The sequence below is a fragment of the Sorex fumeus genome, unplaced genomic scaffold (assembly GCF_029834395.1).
Source record: "Sorex fumeus unplaced genomic scaffold, SorFum_2.1 ptg000015l, whole genome shotgun sequence".
Classification (NCBI taxonomy): Eukaryota; Metazoa; Chordata; class Mammalia; order Eulipotyphla; family Soricidae; genus Sorex; species Sorex fumeus.
The window spans coordinates 16,940,026-16,958,562 of record NW_026606072.1 but is presented as its reverse complement, the minus strand read 5'-3'; the positions used below and the strand labels follow the sequence as shown (position 1 = coordinate 16,958,562).

The window sequence follows — 18,537 nt, the reverse complement described above, 5'->3', positions numbered from 1 at the left end:
GTTATTGTTTTTGGCATATCGAATATACCACAGGGAGCTTGCCAGGCTCTGCCATGCGGGTGGGATACTCTAGGTAGCTTTCTGCGCTCTCCGAGAGGGATGGAGGAATTGAACTTGGGTTGGACACGTGCAAGGCAATCGCCCTACCTGCTGTTGGGAGGATCCTCCCAGGATGGGAGAAGTATGTTGAAAGTAGACTATAGACCAAACATGATTGCCACTCAATGCCTCTTTTGCAAACCACAGCACCCAAAAGGAGAGAGAGAACAAAAGGGAATGCCCTACCACAAAGGCAGGGTGGGGTGAGGGGATGGGGAGTGGGAGGGGTATGGGACCCGTGGTGGTGGAAAATGGGCACTGGTGGAGGGTTGGGTATTTGATCATTGTATAATTGAAACCCAAGCACAGAATTTGTAAGTCTACAACTGTACCTCATGGTGTCTCAATATAAAAAAAAAAACCCAAAAAATGCCCTACCTGCTGTGCTATTGCTCCAGTCCAGAAATATAATATATAAAAAAAATATGAATCAAGGGATGCAAATACTGCGAATGACAGAGCAGCATTCAGAACAATATTATAAAGCCATTGGAAAACATTTGGAAATATGTGCACCAAACAGATTTCAGTGATTGACTTTGCAACCAGTGGGAAAATCAAGGGTACATTTGGCCACCCTTGCAGGTGCCCCCACAGAGCCATAAGTGGTCTCTGCTATCTTGCCCTATTCTGTATCTCTTTTTGCTTGTTTGTTTTTTAGCAACACCCAGCTGTGCTCATGGTTCTGTACTCAGGGATCACTCCAGGCAAGATTTAGGGAACCATATAAGATGCTGGGGTTCACACCTGAGTCAGCTGCATGCAAGGCAAGCGCCCTACCTTCTGTACTGTTTCTCCAGCATCTATTAAGTATCTCTTTATGGGACACAGTGGCTACTTCTGAGAGGTTTTTAACAATCCCTTTTGGGAGAGTGGTAGAGAAAAGCTGAAAATATCACCGAAGGAACAGATTGATGTGGATATCACAGAATGAGAGAGTAGGGTTTTTGATTTGAGTAACATTTAGTTTAAGATTTGGGGTTTGGAGATCTGTGTCAAGCCATGGATGGTGGTCTCTGTTCTTTGCGATGAAGTTTGTTAAAGTTGTGAAGAATGAGACATACTTCAAGAGATGCCAAGTGAAATTTAGAAGATGGCGAGAGGGTAAAGCTGTTTACTATGCTCAGAAACATTTGGTAATCCAGGATAAAAATAAATACAACACACCAAAATAGAGGATGATAGTTTGTGTCACTGACAGAGACATCATTTGCCAGTTCTTTATGCTCGTGTAGGAGATAGTATAGTTTGTGCAGCACATGCTCATGAAGTGGAGGTAGTGGAGGTCTGCCGGTGAGGTATTTATCTGTCACCAGTAGGGTTGTTCGGGGCTGGAGCGATAGCACAGCGGGTAGGGCATTTGCCTTGCACGCAGCCGACCCGGGTTCGATCCCTAGCATCCCATATGGTCCCCCAAGCACTGCCAGGAGCAATTCCTGAGTTCATGAGCCAGGAGTAATCCCTGTGCATCACTGGGTGTGACCCAAAAAGCAAAAAAAAAAAAAAAACCAGTAGGGTTGTTCTTCTGTGTGTAATCCCTGGGTCGCCTGCGGTTGGTGGAAGCAGACAGGGCAGGGTAGGGTGGGGCTCCTGGTTTTAATCCCTTGGTCATCTGTGTATGAGAATGCTATTTGGGTCTCCCAAAGAGGAATCAAAAGAGCTATACTTGGGGTATCACGCTTCACTTAAATGAGAGAAAGAATCTGGAGCTCCGACCTCTGTCGATGGTCGACAATTAGGGACACTGTCTCATTTGCCAAGTCATCGAAAATCAGATGGGCTGGACACGTAATGAAATTTGGAGACAACCACTGGACCAGAGCCATTACCGACTAGATTCCACAGGATGTCAAAAGATCATGTGGCTGCCCACCTATGAGATGGTCAGACTTCTTCATCAAGACCTTGAACGATTGGTTTGACGCTCTTTGTGTTCCTACAATGAGCAGATACCATTGGGCTACACCAGCACGTGACAGGGATGAATGGAGAGGTTACTGGCATCCACTCAAGAAAATCGATGAGTAACGGGATGTCAAGTGATCAAATGATGCTCGTGAACTTCCAAAGTATAATGTGAATGTTGGCCTGACAAATTATGCTACAGTGTATTGTACTGAACTTCTGCTGGCCTGCTGCCTTCTCAATAAATTTGACATGGACAAGATTTATCAAGGCCAAGTGGATGTCACTGAAGATGAATATAATGTCGAAAGCATTGATGGACAACCTGGTGCCTTCACCAGCTATTGGGATATAGAACTTGCCAGAACTACCACCACTGGAAACAAAACTTTTGGGGCCCTGAAAGGATAAAATATGGAGACTTATTTATTCCTCAGAGTATTAAATGATTCCCTGGTTTTGATTCAGAAAGTAAGGAATTTAATGCTCAAGTTCATCGGAAACATATTATGGCGTAGAAAGTTGCAGAGTACATGCATCACCTAATAGAAGAAGATGAAGATGTCTAGGAGAAACAATTTTCTCAATAGATAAAGAAAAACATAACTTCAGATATGATGGAGCAGATGTATAAGAAAGCTCATGTGGCTATATGGCCAGCCCTGTTTATGAGAAGAAACCTAAGAGAGGTTAAAAAGAAGAGGTGGAACTGTCCAAAAAATGTCTTTTTCCCAAAAGGAAGATTGGGTAACCCAGAAGAAAGCAAGTTTCCTCAGAGTTCAGGATTGGACTGCTGAGAGCCAAAATCAAATCATGACTTTTTATGGAGGTTTTGCAAAGTCTGTAATAAATCTATTGACCAAGTATTTAAAAAAATGGGGTTCCAAAACATGTATTTGACTATGGCTTTTACACAGTTATGTGACTGAGAAAATCACACAGTAGTTTAATCTTCCGTTACCTTATTTATAAACTGAGAATAATCGAGGTGACTGCCTTCTCAGGGAGCTGAGATGAGATGGGTAACACTTGCCGAATGCTTGTCATGTTTCAAGGTAATGACTGATGGCTCAGTGAAGTTCAGTGGCCACGATTATTCAGACTTGACTGTATTTCTTTTTCAGGGTCACGTTTGAACACCCACAATCCTCTTTCAGCCCATCTGAAATCTTCTTTTGTGAAGGCTTTATTTGCGTGCCTTTATTTTTGATTCAGGTCTTATTCACATTTTCTGTTTTCAATCTGTCATCTCCGCTCCAGTGTGCCAAGCCTCCTACACGGTGATTTGGAAAGGAACCAAGAACAAACCAAAATGCTTCACACAGCTTCTTAGGTTTTCCTTAAATTGAGTTATGACTGATCATTTCTTTTTTGCAAAGAAGTTGGGTTAAAAAAACCCTTTATTTTTTGGTTCCTTTAGTAGCATAACTTTTTCAATTGGCATTGGGTGAGTGATGCATTGGACTTAAATGTTTTCTTGCATTTGGACCTGGGGGAATTTATCTGCTTTTGTGCTTGTGTCACTAGATAACTTTTCATAAGCCTGTGCAGGATTGCTAGATATTAATTTAATAGTAAATTAAATTCTGTCTCTTTCATCATATTTGGTCAGTTTATCTATTTATTCAATAAATGCTGAATCATGTTGATCAGGAATTCCACAATGGTCCTAGGATGTGGTGGCAGAAATCAGTAGAGCCAAACCGTTGTTTGATGAAACCTTGGGAGTTTCATCAAAGAGAAACAGAGACATTAAAGATGAGTTCTGGTGGAGTTCATACCCAGCTCAATCGGCTTAATCAGTGGCTGAATATATAGCAGTACTCCTACATTAAAAAAGAACAAGATGAGTTCTGAGTGTAGCAGTGCTGTGCTAAGTGCCCAGGGCCAGGGAGCTTCTAATTCAGTCTGTAGTAGGGACCTGGAGAGCCTTCCTGAAGAAAGTGATACCCATGTGCAATCTGAGAGAGCGATGAGTCAGTGAGAAGCAAAACATGCCAGGCAGAAACAGATTCTAAGATTTGGAAGGGGGAAGATCTTGGCACATCCAAAGAAGTGATATAAAGCTAATGCTTGGAGAGGAGGCAGGAAGGGTGTTGAGAGCTGAGGTAGAGCTGCAGCTTTGTGAAGGACTCATTCTTTCCAGGAGTTACTTTGATTAGTTTCTGATGATAAGATTCTGGACTTCTCAACGATGCTGACAGTATGTTTGGGCCTCAGTGAACTCAGCAATACTTTACTACTCCTTGGTGATGATTAAAATCTTGACTCAGGCCAAAAAAAAAGAGTTTTAGCATGACATATTCAAGTTTAAGGTAAGAAGATGGAACAAATATTAGCGAATGTTTCATTACATTGAGGAAGAAGTTGGAACTAGAGAATCCTCTTTTTTTGGGTCACACCCAGCTATGCACAGGGGTTACTCCTGGCTCTATACTCAGGAGTTGCTCCTGTTAGTGCTCGGGGGACCATATGGGATGCTGAGAATCGAACCCAGGTTGGCTGTGTGCAAGGCAAATGCCCTACCTGTTGTGCTATAGCTCCAGCCCCGAGAATTCTTTTTTGAACAGTCTCTATTCTCCTTTGTCAGTTTTCCTTTTTTATTATATCCCCCTCCCCCCAATTTTATCTACAGATTTTCATATAGAGGAAACAAAATGAAATCAAGGTAGATACTGTTCCATACTATTAAGCTCACAGTAACCGCCTGCTTCAGTGATTAATCCATTTCTTTCATAAGTTGCATTTGGAATTGTCTAGTAAGGAATGGTAAGGAGTCATGGTTTCCAAGGTCCAACTTTCATGGCATTGAAAAATAGAAAGAAATGCTTGCCTTTTATGTAAAATTTTAAACCTTCATTAGGTAAAATCCCTAAACTTTTAGAATAACATGATTCAGAACAATCAAACCATTTAAATATATTATATAATATAGTGTAATAAAGGTAAAGGCCCTCCCGTTGATCGTCGATTTGCTCGAGCGGGCCCAGTAACGTCCCCATTGGAGACTTTGTTGTTACTGTGTTTGGCATATCGAATACTCTCGGTAGCTTGCCGGGCTCTCCGAGAGGGGCGGAGGAATCGAACTCGGGTCGGCCATGTTGGCCGCTTGTAAGGCGAACACCCTACCGCATAGAGTTTCTGCTCTACATTTGAAATTTTAAACTAATTATGCCTAAAGAAGCTCATCATATATTTTTCCTACTGTACACAAGAACTAGAGCAAGGTCTTTCTTAGAAAGAAAGCGTCTGATTCACAGGTACCCAGTACTAGTCTTCAAAGGGAATCATTATTCTAGATTAGCCTAGATTTCTTGCTAATTCTTCAGTATATATGCAGTTCTCCCAGATATTTTGAGTCCTTTAAATCACAGTCTTGCATCTTTAGGGGAGTTGTGAAAACCCATATGAGATCTTTTTTCCCTAAGTATAATGGAAAAGTCTAAATTGTATCCTAACATCACAATTGGCTTAGAGAATTCTTTGGATTTTGTATTTCTTTCTTTGGGGCAGAGTAGTGAGTACTTGTGAAAAACTATTTTGAGAGAATAGCAGATGGCTTGGTGGTTAAAAGTACCTACCATATAAGCACGAGGCTATAAAGTCCATCACCAGAGTTGCTTTTGTGATGGACTTTATAGTCTCGTCAAGTGTGTTCCAGGCACTTCTGCTATTTGGTACTCTTGGTTTGGGACTCTTGGTGACTGCAACAAAGTGTGTGATGGCAGTTGCACAGGAGGATGTGTGAGTCTCACAGCTAATGTGTGAACCCCCAGTAAGCACTGGAACTAAAGATTTTCAAGTACTGTATCCAGGAAGTGTGACCCTGGCAAACACATGGGTGAGCAACATGGGGACCTCTGTTAAGTACCACAATCACGTGTGTTAATACCACAGATAAATGAGTGCAGTTCCCAGTGAGCAATCTACCTCTAAGGGTGCAACTCACCCCCACTTCCCCACCACCAATCACCCATGAGCGAATATGTGAATATCACAATCCTTTTGTGTGGTCCTGGTTATTGTAATAACGAAAGCAACAAAGGGAAAGGTAAGAGAGGGGAAGTTATAACAGACAGTGGTAAAAGGATTTTTATCTTTTTTGGTGTATGTGGTACTGGGGATTGAACGCAGGACCTCTCACGTGCAAATTTTGTGCTCACTGAGTTTCAATCCTGAAGAATCTGTAATGTTCAAAACCAATCTGTGATAGAACTGGCTATTTGAAAGCTTTGTAACTTGTTGATTATAGTTTTTTTCCCCTAATATTAAACTGAGGTTGGGTTAGGATGACACGACCAGGAATATTTATGCAATGAAAGTGCTTTCTATAAAAACTGTGAAGTTTGCTAAAGAAAGATGCATAAATCACAGCATATTCTTGGCAGCCCAGAAAAGTATTATTTGAGTATGCGGGGGGGGGGGGGGGAGTGTTGAGATAAATTAGAATGAAAATGATGAGAGGCAAGCCAAGTAAATGGGAATGCAGTCAAGAGCCTTTATTTTGATGAGAGAACAGTAGAGTTGGAAACTAGGTATGAACATCCCCACGGAAAACTTGAAACTCAACTTTTATTGAAATTAAAATGGACTAGAAAAAAATTCCAGAGGCGGGAGCGATAGTACTCGGGTAGGGTGTTTGCCTTGCACATGGCTTACCCGGGTTCGATTCCCAGCATCCCATATGGTCCCCCGAGCACCACCAGGGGTAATTCCTGAGTGCAAAATCCAGGAGTAACCCCTGTGCATCACCGGGTGTGACCCAAAAAGCAAAAAAAAAAAAAAAAAAAAAAGAAAATTCCAGTGAAAATAAGCATAAATGAATGACATGATATCTGGTATATAGTGGGGGGGGTCAAGAAGAGAGGGTAATTTACAGTGAGAGGAAGGGCCTGAGTGGAAGATAAATGTGGTGCATAATTAAAAATGACTAGGGGGTTTCTAACAATAGTGTTGTGCTAAAGTGACAAGCACAGGGGATGTTATATGCCTGTTTCATCATATTAAACTTTGACCTCTATGAGAAATAAACACCTTGAAGGTAAATTAAGACTATGCCTATACATACTAGACTATCTGACAGGCATCATCTCAGACTCTCCTTAATATGTATACCTATATGGTGACCAGTGGAGCTTCCCTTCAACCCTGTCTACTCTGAAAACTAGGACAGAGTTCCAGCAGTGTGACAACAGATAGCATGTCCTCCATCATGGGAGATGAGATGTTCTTGTAGCAGTGTTAGCCTGGCCACATCACTGTCCAGAGTAACTCTTTGGCCTTTCAAGTTCAAGCAATGAGGCTGATTTTCAGTTGACATACAGAATGTCCCTACTTCAGAAGACTCATGTCCCATGGAAACCAACACTTCTTGTAACAAGTCCAAACATGTGTTTATGGTGTATTTATGCTGAATCCAGATACAACTTACCGATTTGAAATTTTTTCTTTTTTTTTTTAATTTCTCAAAAACCACCTGAATTGGCAACATGCAATTTTTTAAAACTAAGGTTAATCAGGAGACAAGCGATAAAATTAACTGTAGGTCAAATTCTGATATAAAAGGCAAATGACATCTTATCATCTCATTCCTACTTTAGACAAACTGGCAGGCTCCCGAATGTAACCTGCCCACACGGCAGAGTCTGGCAAACTCCCCGTGGCGTACCCAATATGCCAAATACCAGTAACAATGAAGGGTCTCATTCTCCTAACTCTGAAAGAGCTTGAATATGGCACTTTTTAAAAAAAAATCTCAGGGCTAGGACGAAGAGACGTTACTGAGGCCTGCTCGAGGCAATCGACGAATAACAGGATGGTTGTGATTGTGATTGTGATTTTGTTAACCCTTTATTTGCAGATACTAAGAGTCTCTAAAGGGAACAGTGATATTGGACCTTGTTGAGAGAACCATGAGGGAAGGTTTGGGAGTTACTGGCCCAGTGCAGCTATGACAGATTACTCTTATGTAAGGGTTCATCATGGTAGGAGAGATTATCCTGTCACATCTTCCCTTCTTCTCCTAGGTTAACCTTGTTAATTATAACACATCAGGTAGGATATATTTCCCTCCTGCTCTTCTTGAGTTAGGGGCTCCTTTTAAAGGGGTTTAATACCACCCTTATAATTAGTGTTTTGTTTTCTGTTCTCTCTGCACTTGTTTCATTTTTATATTCCCAGCACCTACATGGTAGCTTCTCAATAAATAATCAACAAATTAAATTAAACTATACTGTGGGTTTTAAAAAATATAACTGAATTTCACAGGAATTGGACAAGGAGATGAAGGAGGGAGGCTCACTCTTTTTTTTTTTATTGAATCACAGTGAGATACAGTTACAAAGCTTTCATGTTTGAGTTTCAGTCATACAATGGTTGAACACCCATTCTTCCACTAGTGCACATACGTTTTCCACCAACAATGTTCCTCCCACCCCGCTTCCTATCCCAACCATCCCCCTGCCTCTATAGCAGACAATTTCTCCCATACTCTCTCTCTTCTTTTGAACATCATGGTTTGCAATATAGATACTGAGAGGTTATCGTGTTTAGTCCTTTATCTACTTTCAACACACATCTCTCTTCCCGAATGATTCCTCCAACCATCATCGACTTACTGATCCCTTCTCTATTCCAGCTGCCTTCTCCCCCAGCTCATGAGGCAGGCTTCCAACTATGGAGCAATCTTCCTGACCCTTGTGTCTATTGTCCTTGGGTGTCAGTCTCATATTATGTTATTTTATATTCCACAAATGAGTGCAGTCTTTCTATGTCTGTCCCTCTCTTTCTGACTCATTTCACATTTCATTTCAATGAGTATCACACATTGTCGTGATACTCTCCACGACAATCCACTTATGAGAAAATTTCATGACTTCATCTTTCCTAACAGCTGCATAGTATTCCATTGTGTAGGTGTACCAAAATTTCTTTAGCCAGTCTTCTGTTCTCAGGCACTTGGGTTGTTTACAGATTCTGGCTATTGTGAACAGTGCTGCAATAAACATATAGGTGCAGATATCATTTCTACTGTGCTTCTTTTGCACCCTCGGGATATATTCCCAGAAGTGATATTGCGAGTTCATATGAAAGCTCAATTTCTAGTTATTGAAGGAATGCCCATATTGTTTTCCGAAAAGGCTGAACAGGTCGGCATTCCCACCAACAAAGAAAGAATGTCCCTTCCTCCCCACATCTGTGGGGAGGCTCACTCTTAAGCTAGACTGATAAAGAAAGATAATAGAAGTTGAGGACTCTTGCAAATGTATAGGGGTGTGTGTGTGTGTGTGTGTGTGTGTGTGTGTGCGTTAGAGAAATAAAACATCAAAAAATCAGTTAGGTTTTTTTCATTTAGATCCTCCTTTGATGTTCTTTCAGAAGCTAAGATGCAATTATATTTTTAATCGCTATAAAATTTTTTTGGCTTTGGGACCATTTCTAGTTGGTGCTCAGGGTTTATTTTTAGTTCTGTGCTCAGAGGTCACTACTAGCTGAGATCAGCAGGCCATATGCATTGCTGTGGTGTGGAAGGCAATTGTTTTATCTGCTGAACTTTCTTTTCAGCCCACATTATCATATTTTTATTTCTATACTTTTTGCTTTTTTTGTATCACACTTGACTATGCTCAGGAGTTAACTCCTGGCTCTGCACTCAGGAATCACTCTTGGCAGTGCTTGGGGGACCCTATAGGATGCCAGAGCTCAAACCTGGGTCTGCCACGTGCAAGGCGAATGTCTTACCTGCTGTGCTATTTCTCCAGTGCCCCACCTTATTTTTGATTTCCACATTATCAATGAGGAATTCTCTGATTCCTGATATATTTAAGTTGCAACCATCTATAACCCAACTTTCTATTCTTTTTCTTTTTTCTTTCTTTCTCATAACTCCTACTACCCTGTGCCATAATGTACATATATATATATATAATATTTACTTTCCTGCACCTTGCTTCTATAGAATGAAACTTTATCAGGGAAAGAAACTGTGTTTATTCTTACCTAGAATATGAATTATTATGTAATAGCTATCCCAAAATATATATTAAATGGGTGAATGATGATGGAATTGATCTTAAGCATAACCTGTGATGAGACCAAATAATATGAGAGCTCAGGGTTTTAAAATTTATAGTAAGAATATTCTAATTTCTATTTAATTTATATAACATGTAAAATGTTTAATTCAACAACTCCAGATGAAATATGCATAAGCATTATGATTTGAAAATGTGTGAAATATAAATATACAGAATATTGCTTTGTTTACTGAAACCAACTTAGTATAAACGATCCTGTCAGGCTGCTTTGCACGTATCACCATAGTTCTGGTCCATTTGGAACTTACACGTGTGTGTGAAGCAAGCTGAAGAATGCAAATTCTCTGAAACTAAAGTACTGAAACTGGTACCCATGTGTTGAGCCCCTCACAAGTCTGCACAGCTCCACTTTATTTTTATTAATTATTCTTCCTAAAAGCTTGTGAAGTGCCTGCCCAATTCTTGTGCCCAGTTTTAGTTAAGGTAATAGAGGAACAAAGCAAAACAGTGGGTAAGATTTTCTCTCTGAATACTGAAAAAAATTATCAATGTTTTTACAAAAGGATTCTGTATTAAAAAGGAATTCTGGTTTTATGTATGAAAATTCTAGTTCTTGAAATAACTTTGTTGTTTCTATGGGAGGGGGCAGCATGCTGAGCATTTTTATATCGAGATAATTTTGTTGAAAACATTGAGAATAGAGAGAGAATTTATAGAAATGGGTGCATAAGCTGTTTCTTACCTGTTTTCTTTCTGCTGAATTTTTAGTTTAGGTTGAATGGTCTCACTTTCAGCTATTCTGTAACTTCTCCCCTTTGTCTGCCATTTTATATGCCTGTTTAGTGTTTCTATCCTCCTTTCTTTTGTTCAGATAAATTTTTTGAGTGCCTACCATGCCAGTCACATTTCAGTGTTATTTATATTCATTGAAAATCCATGACAATCATATTCTGGTCAGAAGACTTAGACACTGTTGGAGATAAACTAATCAGATATAGTTATCCCCATAAAAAATCCAAGAGGGAAGTCACCTACAAATTTTCAGAATATTTTATGCATGTGACACATATTTGGTAATGTTTTTGGAGGGAAAAAGATGGCAAGGGATCTAGATTGGTCACCCTACATGGTTACATGATTTAGGCATTGCATAGTTCTTGTGGGCACCACTTACAGATGGCAATGAAAATTTGGTCTGTTGGAGCTGGTTCTCTCAAAAGCAGACTTTAAGGCAAAAAAGCAAATACTATATCTGTAAAGTACAGAGAAAGATAGTAGGGAATCAGGAGAAGGTATATGGAAGGAAAGGCAATAATATAGATTGTTTATAATACCAGCCCACAAAGCGGGTAATTAGAGTGTCGAGCTGTGGGAAAAACTCTGGGAAACTGTGTAAGCGCATAATTCATAATAATCCTTGTTTTCAGGGAACAAATTCCTGGGGGTTGAAATAGCCACACCTTGAAGGTATTGGTTTAAGTAAACTTTTAAGTGCACCTGGAAGACTTGTGGGCAAACAATATCTGAAACTAGAGATACAGATGCAAACACTTGGATGGTTTTCGGACCATGATAAAATATCCCAGGGGTATTTGTAGTGCTTGGAGAGCATCTGTGATAACATCCTAGCTTTACAGGGCTGGATGTGACAAAACAGGTATCTTTCTATCCAATGAAAAACAATGGAATTCTTAAATCTGATGTAGAATAAGCAGTATACAGAGTGATTAAGTACTCTTAGAATTGAACACTCCCATCGTTGCCTCCTGTGTAGTTCACCTGTATAGTTTAATCAAATTTTCCAATCTCTCTATGTCTCAAACTCTTTATTTGTAGAAGGGACACAATAGAGATGGTTGTGAGGATTAAATTACATAATATGAATAAAGCACTTAAACAATACAGACTGTTTAAGGTCAGAGATGAATGACTTTTGGCCCTTACAGCATTTTTATTACTTGACCAAACTTAACATAACGTGATACAGTTTGGAACATAGAGAAGGCATTCAGCACACTCTGAGAAATCAGAATGGCTTCCTGGAGAGAGGTGATTCAAGTCTCTGGTAAGAGGGGCTGGCTGGAGTCTCCCCAGTTGCAGGGAGCAGTATGCCCCATGTAGAAGAATGTGTTCCTAACTCCTCTTCCCCTCATTCACTATATATGGGAGCCAGGTTGAGGAGTGAACTTACCTCACCAGTAGCTTTAGCACAATGAGACTAGGAAATGCTCGGTAGCTGAGTCGTGTTGTCTATCTCTGTATTGTATCTAAACTCAATGACTACAGGCTAGTACCTCATCTGATCCAAGTCTTCTCATCAGAAAAATGAGGGAGCCCATGTGATGCTAACGGATTCTGGCTCTATGCCAAGTTTGCGTATTTAGGAGCTTTGGTTTGTGGGCAGAGTGTGGTGGTTGGGTAGCTGCGGGACATCATGATTTAGAGGGTTTTCCAAGTGTAAGGAATATCTGCTTCTCTCTGATGCCTTCCATGTGGACTTCTCAGGTTCTGCTCATTCCCCCTCAATTTTTGCCAGCTTCTTAGTGCAGAGACTGCCAGGGATCATTTCTACAATAAACCTGTCTTAGAATTTGCCTTTTGTGAAGTATATTGTTTAGGGATATATTATTTTTTCTTCTTTTTTTTAGAGATATATTCTTGCTCACACAGTTTCCATTAGAACATGCTGGGATTTGACTGGCAGCCTTTCAGCCCCGACTTAATTTAGAATACAACAGGAATCCCTCTTTGGCTTGCTCCAAATGTGGAGGGAGCAATCATGCTACCCATCAATAGATCTGGGGTCTTGGATGTGGTCTTTCATTTGATATAAAACTAGCTTTTTGGTAGTTGAGAAACAAGACATCCGTCAAAGATCATATGAGAGAATATGACTTTCACTTCTGTGATCCTTTTCCATTGAATGGTGACATTTAAGGGCTGAGTTAGAGAGAGGAAACCAATCTACTTACTTCTCTGCCCAAGATAAGCATGAGAGCAAATGAATTTAAACACATACTAATTGGTCACATGGCTATGTTAAACCTCCCATAAGTCATCTTACTTTTCCATCTCCGTTGGCTATTTGCAAATACGCCATCCTGTCTCATCACATCATTTCCCTCTTCTGTCTTTTATCTTCATCAGAGAAATAATTAAACTACTGATCAGCTAAGAGTTAGTTAATTTAGATTTAATTTTGAATAGTATCTTAAATGAGCTGGGAGTTTGTTCTCAGGAATGGGCAGCTCAGGGTATTATGAGTGAGGTGTGCCACAGGTCTGCTTCTCTTAGCTTATGAATAACTGGATTCTTCACAGCAGCATGTGATCCTGGACACCAGAATAGAACTGTTGGGCTATTTCCTTATTTTGAAACAACATAATAAAGTAATATATTGCATTTATAGCGTATATATATAAATATGATATTTACTTCATGGGGTTTGTGAAACATACAAAATTGAATTCAAGAACACTGAAAAGGTTCTGCAAGCCAGAAAGGAATTATTTTTCACATTTTAAAATCCATTTACTTGTGATGAAAATGAACAAATAAAAGGCCACAGCAAGTGCATTTTGAATTGCTTAGAAAATGAAGCAATGTGGTGACAGAAACTAGTCCAGGGACAAATGTGGGGTTTCACTTTGTGGAACTAGGCAGAAAATTTCAAAGACAAGTCGTTTATAAGTTTTCCAATCGCACTTGGAAAATGATGTACACCATTAAAAAGGATTTTCTTTTGGTATTTCAGCATTATTAGCCTTGGTTCCACTCCTTAACAGCAGAGACACTCATAACAAATGAGTGGTAATGGAATCTTCAAAGAATTTTTACATCAGAAAGATTTTATTTGAGTCAGGGGAGAGGGCCTTTTGAATAGCCAAACCTATTTGCCTAATAAGGAAATACTTTATGGCACATGATGCAGTGCTCTGGGAAAATAATCAGCATTCTTTTTCTCTCGATTTTTATAGATCCTGATGTAATAGGAATAGACTGCAGTAAATATTGCATATAATTATTTATTAGACTTATAAAAACCTTCTATTGCCAAAGCCCCTGGGTGTCATAGACAAAGTTGGACTATTGGTAAATAAAAGCAGACTCAGCAAACCCAGTTGCAAAGGTTGTCTGTGGAGGGACTCGGTAGAGACCTTGGCTCTTGGAAAGCAAAGTCTCTGGGGAAATGTTGATCAATTCAGGAAGTAATCGCCTCTTCTTTGTTCTCTATTGTTAGGCACCAGACTTTGATGGAAGGAGGAAGCCTCTGTAATTTTCATGTTCATAGTGTTCAGGACTTGACCATATTGGTCATTAAGATGCCAGTTCACCACACCGAGGACCTGACCCCACAAAACTCCTCAAGTGTATGCTTGTTTCTCTTTCCCATGGAAGTTGTAGGAGTGACCCCTATTTAAAATCAATGTCCTCATCTGACATTATCTTTGAAAGCTTACTATGTTTGTAAATCTGGGGCATATATTTGGTCCTTAATGGAACCAAAACATTATTGGTGTTCCATTTTAGATAAGGTCCCTCTTATATTCAAAGAAAATAGTTTCTTTTCAATTTTTACTAATCTCCAGTTAAAATTTTTTGAAATAAAATATTCCAGTCTTCACAAATAGGTATTTAATTAGACATCCAATTAAAAATTTTTGGAACCAATTAATCATTACAGTCTTGACATTTAGGTATTGAATTAGGCAAACCCTATCTAATCTTTTATCTCTTTCTTTGGTAGTGTTGTGGTGGAATATCATCTATCTGAAACTCTATTATTTACAGTATTATAAATAAAATTTTTTATGTAAAAAATGGAAAAATCCCACACTGATTCTTTGAACTTAAAAAAGATAAATTGGGGCTAGAGTGATAGCACAGCGGTAGGGCGTTTGCCTTGCACGCAGCCAACATGGCCGACCCGAGTTCGATTCCTCCGCCCCTCTTGGAGAGCCCGGCAAGCTACCGACAGTATCTCGCCTGCACGGCAGAGCCTGGCAAGCTCCCCGTGACGTATTCGATATGCCAAACACAGTAACAACAAAGTCTCCAATGGAGACGTTACTGGGCCCGCTTGAGCAAATCGATGAACAACGGGAGGACAGTGTGATATATAAAAAATAGAAAAAATCCCACACTGATTCTTTGAACTTGAAAAAGATAAGTTGGAGCTGGAGCGATATCACAGCAGGTAGGGCATTTGACTTGCACTTGGCCGAACCTGAGTTCGATCCCCAGCATCCCATATGTCCCCTGGGCACCACCAGGAGTAATTTCTGAGTGCAGAGCCAGGAATAACTTCTGTGCATCTCCGGGTGTGACCCCCCAAAAAACACCCCCCAAAACACAAACAAACTAAACAAAACAAGACAAAAAGATCGATTTTTCTACTTTTGGCCACTAAGTTCCACCCATTGCCATTAAAGTGATTATATTTTCTTCCCTATGCAGACATATTTTGTAAAATAAAAATATATTGAAATGGGAAAACCTGAAAAAGTATGATTCAGTAAAGAAATTCAAATGAACTCATAAAATACAACAATTTGATTAAATTACTTCTCTTGTTAGTCAGTTCTCTACACATATAAAATATGAAATAAAAATTCCTTTTGCTTAGAAATTTAAAATAACTCTTCAAAAGATTTAAAGTTTCCAGTGATGACTTCTGATTTGACTTACTCCTGATAGCATTGAAAATAAGACTATCCCCCAAATATATGGCCACTTTATCTTTGACAAAGGCGCAAGAAATGTGAAGTGGAACAAGGAAAGCCTCTTCAACAGGCGGTGCTGGGAAAACTGAATGGCTACCTGCAAAAAAAATGAACTCTGACCTCTGTCTAATGCCAGGCACAAACGTCAGATCAAAGTGTATTAAAAACCTCAATATCAGACATGAATCCATAAGATACATAGAGGAAAATGTGAGCAGAACCCTCCATGACATTGAAGCTAAAAGCATCTTTAAGGATGAAACAGCACTGGCCATGCAAGTGTAAGCAAATATAAACAAATGGGACTACATCAAACTAAGAAGCTTCTGCTCTTCAAAGAAACAGTGACCAAAGTACAGAAAGAGCCCACAGAATGGGAAAGAATATTTATCCAATACCCATCTGATAAGTGATTAATATCCAGGATATACAAGACACTAGTAGAATTGTACAAGAAAAAAAACCTCCAACCCCATCAAAAAGTGGGGAGAATAAATGAACAGAAGTTTCCTCAAAAAAGAAATACAAATGGCCAAAAGGCAAATGAAAAAAATGCTCCACATCGCTAGCCATCAGGGAGATGCAAATCAAAACAACAATGAGATATCATCTCACATCACAAATACTGACACACATTCAAAGGACAAAAGCAATCAGTGCTGGCATGGATGTGGGGGAAAAGGGATGCTTTTTCACTGTTGGTGGGAATGCCCACTGGTCCAGCCTTTCTGGAAAACAATATGGACAGTCCTTCAAAAATTAGAAATTGAGCTTCCATATGACCCTGCAATACCACTTCTGGGAATATATCACAAGGATGCAAAAAAGTACAGTAGAAATGACATCTGTACTTATATGTTCATTGCAACACTGTTCACAATATCTGGAAACAACACAAGTGCCCTGGAACAGGTGACTGGTTAAAGAAACTTTGGTACATCTACACAATGAAATACTATGCAGCTGTTAGGAGAGATAAAGTCATGAATTTTGCTTAAAAGTGGATAGACATGGAGAGTATCATGCTAAGTGAGATGAGTCAGAAAGAGAGGGACAGACATAGAAAGACTGCACTCATTTGTAGAGTATAGAATAACACAACATGGGTAGGGCATTTGCCTTGCACGCAGCCAGCCTGGCCGAGCCAGGTTCGATTCCTCTGCCCCTCTTGGAGAGCCCGGCAAGCTGCAGAGAGTATCTTGCCCGCAAGGCAAAGCCTGGCAAGCTACCCGTGATGTATTCAATATGCCAAACACAGTAACAAGTCTCAAAATGGAGATGTTACTGGGCCCGCTCGAGCAAATCGATGAACAACGGGAGGACAGTGACAGACAGACAGAGGCTGACACCCAAGGACAGTAGATACAAGGGCCAGGAGGATTGCCCCACAGCTGGAAGCCTGTCTCATGAACGGAGAGGAGAAGGCAGATGGAATAGAGAAGGGATCACTAAGAAAATGATGACTGGAGGAATCAGTCAGGATGGGAGATGTGTGCAGAAAGTAGATAATGGACCAAACATGATGACCTCTCAGTGTCTGTATTGCAAACTATAATGCCCCAAAGTAGAGAGAGTATGGGGAATATTGTCTGTCATGGAGGCAGGGGGAGGGTGGGGAAGAGGGGTATACTAGGGAGATTAGTGGTGGGGAATGGGGGAATATGCACTGGTGGAGGGATGGGTGTTTGATCATTGTGTGATTGTAATCCGAACATGAAAGCTTGTAACTTTCTCATGGTGATTAAATAAAATTAAAAAAAGAAAAGAAAAGAAGACTATCAGAAGAGTACTTTTACAATGCTTCATTTAAATTTCTTGTATCTTCAATTTTTCCTCCTCCTCCTCCTCCTTCTCCTCCTTCTCCTCCTTCTCCCTCCTCCTCCCCTCCCCCTCCCCTCTCCCTCCCCTCCCCCTCCCCTCCCCTCCCTTCCCCCTCCCCACCCCTCCCCCTCTCCCTCCCCCTCTCCCTCCCCCCTCCCCTCCTCCTCCTCCTCCTCCTCCTCCTCCTCCTCCTCCTCCTCCTCCTCCTCCTCCTCCTCCTCCTCCTCCTCCTCCTCCTCCTCCTCCTCCTTCTTCTTCTTCTTCTTCTTCTTCTTCTTCTTCTTCTTCTCACACCAGGTGGTACTTAGGATCTACTACTGCCTCTTTGCTCAGAGGACCTAACTCAGGTTGATGGTGTGCAAGGCAGATGCCCTATCTGCTATCCTTGCCCTGGCCCCTTGGATCATCAATCTGAAGCATAGAGAGAAAAAGCAGACCATCAGCTTCTTTGTAAATCACATTTTTCCTTTTGATTTTTCGAGACAGTATAATTTAGTGCACTCTGATGCTACTTTACATGGTATATAGGCTTAAAATTTATGTCTCACGTTTCCGAGACTATCAAGAGTGATAGCACAGCAGGTAGGGTGTTGATCTTGCACACGGCTGACCTGGGTCCCATTCTTCTGTCCCTCTCGGAGATCCAGGTAAGCTACTTAGAGTATCCTGCCCACACAGCAGAGCCTGGCAAGCTCCCCATGGCATATTCGATATGCCAAAAACTGTAACAACAAGTCTCACAATGAAGACCTTACTCGTGCCTGCTCAAACAAATTGATGAACAATGGGAGGACAGTGCTACAGTGCTATCAGGAGCATAATTTTATTTGTTTTAGTGGTTCAACAAAAGAATTAGAAAATATAAGTTTGTAAAAACCTCTGTAATTTATAAATAACTTATCTTCATCTCCCAATTCTTTCTGTAACAAGACCAAGAGAATCACTCTTTCCCA

The 18,537-nt window shown here is 40.4% G+C and overlaps 1 pseudogene; it reads left to right on the top strand.

The window, feature by feature from the left end:
* Nucleotides 1–1,127: 1,127 nt before the first annotated feature.
* LOC130021295 (60S ribosomal protein L5-like) overlaps nucleotides 1,128–18,537 on the top strand; it is a 38,831-nt pseudogene continuing 21,421 nt past the window's right edge.